At 40.6% G+C, this 4745-nt stretch overlaps 1 long non-coding RNA gene across 1 annotated transcript; it reads right to left on the minus strand.

Moving 5' to 3' along the window:
• Window positions 1–1177: 1177 nt before the first annotated feature.
• Window positions 1178–4452, minus strand: LOC141021523 (uncharacterized). The gene is made up of 3 exons (XR_012182841.1): window positions 2733–4452; window positions 2510–2637; window positions 1178–1743 (listed from the first exon to the last, which is right to left on the minus strand). It is a non-coding gene; the product is annotated as an uncharacterized lncRNA (long non-coding RNA).
• Window positions 4453–4745: the final 293 nt, after the last annotated feature.

A 4745-nucleotide genomic window follows, 5' to 3' on the forward strand; every position in this document is an offset into this window, starting at 1 on the left:
GGAGAAATTCCATTATGATGAATTTTGAAGTCATTTGATTATGAATCATCTGACACTTGCAACTTTCGTCCAGAAATGAAGTGACTAAAATAACGTTCACAAGCCATAAGGAACAAGCAAATAAACTTATTGGTGATCATACATTTTGATGTGTGTAGTCCAATAAAGGTTGTTGCTAGCAGTGGGTTTGTTTATCTTCTTAAATGACTAAAGTAGATATATGGATATTTACTTAATGAGACATAAGTTTGGATCTCTTGAAATCATTCAAAAGGTTTTCAAAATGAAGTAAAAATTATTGTAACAAGAAAAATTATGTTTCTGCAAATTAGATTGCAGAAAGGAATTTTTGAGTTACAAGTTCAGCGAATGTTTGATGAATTGTGAAAAGAGTTTCATAACTTACACCTCTCGGAACACCACAGTAAGTGGAATGTTCGTGATGATGTAATCAAACCATTTATGACATGGTAAGATCAAAGATGACATAAATCAATTTGCCACTACCCCTTTTAAAGTAATACTTTAGAGACTGTGGCTTTTACATAGAAAAGAGCGTGATAAGATCTGTTGAAATGGCGCCATGGTATGGTACACCCAACCATCACTGGTACAACGAGCTGCTATACAAACGGGTTTTAACCCCTGTCTGCGACGGCATTCTGAACCATCGCCTATTGAGTGTGGGCGATAGGGGGGGTCCTTCCCACATGACCTAGAAACCGTCGGGGATAGGCCCTCCGGTCACACACGCTCGGAAAAATGAGCTCGTGTGCGGCGGGCGAGCGATCAAATACGATTATACGTACACGTGTGTTTAAAAAATACAATTATACATGAATAATCGTTTCCGGTCGTAAGTACATCCCACACAGTCAGCCCGAGACAAACGTTTCCGTTTGTATGTACATTCCAAAAAATCAATCCAAGGAATACTCTCCTGCTCTTATGTACATCCCACACAGTCAATCGAAGAAGTACGTTTCCGTTCCTATGTACATCCCACACACTCAATCGAGGGAATACGTCTCTGTTCGTATATACATCCCACTCAGTTTTATGTATAGCCTCGTGTGTGATAGGTGTAATGATCACACACGCTCTGCCTCCATTAACCATTTGCTTTTATTCAACTACATCACACACGATTTGATGAAAAACCTATATGGCATTGGGCTATCCATCACAAGCGCTTTTACTGCTAGAACCGTTTGCAAAGTTCCATGACCCATTTAGCAGGTTCATTAGTTTACAATTAATAATTCCTATATTACGCAAATCACATTTCATATCGAACAGCTGTTTGCCAATTTCATATCAGGCACATAAATATATTTTAACATCACAGTACGATAGCTACCTGAAAACAACACAGTACAACATATAACTAGTTCACCTTCATAAGAACAATATATTCATTTCCCTAATCAAGATCAGCCAGGCTCGTCTTATCCACCTATGCTTTCAGTTCAATAAGAACCTGTTTTGCACTGACCAGCTGGGAAAGTGCTTCCTCCTTTGCCAACACCATCTTAGAAAGTCTAATTTAAAAAATCTGAGCTCATTCTCCATCTTCCTCGTTTTTTCCTGCATCTTGAAATATTCTTCAGCGTTGACAACACTTTCTCTAAGCCTATCTCTGTTCTCTTCCTCATACATGCTCCAGAGCTTTGCTAGGCACATGTTCAAAGACTGTGGCCACTCTTGATCAACCCACTTCAGATAAGAACACTTTTGTTCATCCTATAATATTTAAAACTAGATTAGTAACAATTGTAGGGGAACTGGGTTTCTAGCAACAAACAATATCACCAAATACATATTTTGAAAAACTAAAGAAACAGGTTAATTATGACATATCTTCTCAAAAAGATCAATGTGCAAATGAATTAATTGCTACTGAGACAACAACCAAATTCTGAAACATCAGAAGCTATAATTAACTACAACAACGCCACAAGTTCTTAGTCATGTACTTATAAATAACACATTGAACATTTTATGAGGAAGCTAAATATAACTGCAACAACATAGTGTCAGTGTTTGGATGGCATCAAATTGATACTAACAGGTGTGTACATGCACAAATTTAGTAACATAGAACTAATAACACTAAGGCCGTCCACTATATATGCCAAAACCAGTGTCAAGACAACTGTTGCTACATTTCGCACCGGTGCCCTGCACTGGCGAGCCGATGCAGAGGAAAAGAATCAGGGAACCGGACTCCAGAGCACCTAGTTGCTCCGATGCCCAGTTCCTTCATGCCATAAAGTTTTTAGTATTTTACTGCTTGGCTGCTCGGATGTGTGGACCAAAGTTGGCTGCACAAACTGCTGAAGCAGTGCCAAATAATTTTCTAATGGCACCACTGGTGAGATCGCAACCTTTTTTAGATACTAGGTAGAAACTGTGACACGGTCTTAATCACATCCATAATAACATAGCATAGTGACAGTGTCTGAATCACATCTAATAAATGATTTGTAACAACGATAGTGGGTCTAACCTTCTCTGCACATGCCAGAACCTTCCTCCCACTGTCCAAATGCAACTGACTTCATGCATGGAGATTGATGGTGACAACGAGCAGGCAGATCTTCAGCCACCCCGCTCCATTCATTGCAACTGATGGTCCTAGGAAGCAACAAGAGGAAAAATGACTCAAATCGACCATCGGGTTAAGATCCTTCATTCCAAATCATAACCCTAGAGAGAGAAGAGAGTCATACCTGTGTGGTGAAAGAGTCGTCATCGGAGGAGGAACCGTTGGAGAGGTTAACGATGAAGACCATGGCGACCGCGGCGGTCGGATGCGAGACGGCGAGAGCGAGGAAGCAAGCGAGGAAGCGGCTATAGCTTGGGAAGGAAGGAAGGAGGTAACAAGGGAAATGTGACTTGTGGTGGGGGAGAAAAGGGGGTGGGGAGGGGGGTAGATATTTTGGCGGTAGGCCAAAGTTTTCGAAAGGTGGAGGGAAACTTTGCGCGCGGTGCCACCGGACACCATTCACTTTGAACGAATGTGTGCATCACAAACGATTCTTCTACTTTAGGTGCATGCGATGAGTTTGATCATTCAAATATTGGTGGAAATTTCCCTGGGTACTGTCCTCATCCACGTCATTGCATAATTTAACATCGCTTGCTAATTTGGGCACAGAAAAGAGCCTACAGCACACAGACCAAAGTTACTGAATCGAGCAATTTTAGCAATTAAACAGAGCCAGTTGACCTAAACATTACTCTAACAAAAGACCGACATTATAAACAAAGGCTAAGTACGCATAATTTTAACAAAGCCGCCGCCACGTCGCCCTACGCCTCGCCGGTGTAAGATGAGACATCGATGGCTTGTCCTGGCGACATGCCACCGTTGGTGGACTCCGTGACCCCCGGCTGAAGTCGGCCGCGTCATCGTCCTCCTCCTCGTCCTTAACGCCGCCCTCAAGTTTGTAGTACTCATAGTAGTGTTGGTTGAATAGATGAATCTGAGATCGTGTGATGCATATCGTATAATCATGCCCACGAATACTTGAGGTGACATTGGAGTATCTAGGTGACATTAGGGTTGTGGTTGATTTGTGTCTTAAGGTGTTATTCTAGTATGAACTCTATGATAGATTGAACGGAAAGAATAGCTACGTGTTATTTTACTATGGAATCTTGAATAGATCGAGCAAAAAGAGTAACTTTGAGGTGGTTTCGTACCCTACCATAATCTCTTCGTTCGTTCTCCGCTATTAGTGTCTTTGGAGTGACTCTTTGTTGCATGTTGAGGGATAGTTATATGATCCAATTATGTTATTATTGTTGAGAGAACTTGCACTAGTGGAAGTATGAACCCTAGGCCTTGTTTCAACGCATTGCAATACCGTTTACGCTCATTTTTATCATTAGTTACCTTGCTGTTTTTATATTTTCAGATTACAAAAACCTATATCTACCATCCATATTGCACTTGTATCACCATCTCTTCGCCGAACTAGTGCACCTATACAATTTACCATTGTATTGGGTGTGTTGGGGACACAAGAGACTCTTTGTTATTTGGTTGCAGGGTCGTTTGAGAGAGACCATCTTGATCCTACACCTCCCACGGATTGATAAACCTTAGGTCATCCACTTGAGGGAAAATTGCTACTGTCCTACAAACCTCTGCACTAGGAGGCCCAACAACGTCTACAAGAAGAAGGTTGTGTAGTAGACATCAAGCTCTTTTCTGGCGCCGTTGCCGGGGAGGTGAGTGCTTGAAGGTATATCTTTAGATCTTGCAATCGAATCTTTTTGTTTCTTGTTTTATCACTAGTTAGGCTATAAAAGAAAACTACAAAAAATGGAATGGAGTTTGTCTCATACGCTTCATCTTTTTAATATCTTTCGTGAGTATGATGGAAACGAAAATTGTGCCAATGTGTTAGAAGAAGAATGCATTAGAATGTTTGGCACTAAATATTTGAATGATGAGCATGATTGCAATGTTGTTAGTATAAATTCTTTGAATACCCGTGATGCTAATGATATGCAAAGCCACAACTTGGGGATGCTATGTTTGATGAAGATGATATGTTTAGTCCCCCATGTTTTGATGAGCAAATTTATTATGATGATAGCATGCCTCCTATTTATGATGAATATATTGATGAAAGTGGGTTTGGAAGAGTGTCAACTTTAGGAAGTAATGATCCCACTATTTTGGAGGATGTTGGATCTTATTGTGATAATTATGAAAGTGGATTGGGAGAGGT

The sequence above is a fragment of the Aegilops tauschii genome, chromosome 4, assembly GCF_002575655.3.
Source record: "Aegilops tauschii subsp. strangulata cultivar AL8/78 chromosome 4, Aet v6.0, whole genome shotgun sequence".
NCBI lineage: Eukaryota > Viridiplantae > Streptophyta > Magnoliopsida > Poales > Poaceae > Aegilops > Aegilops tauschii.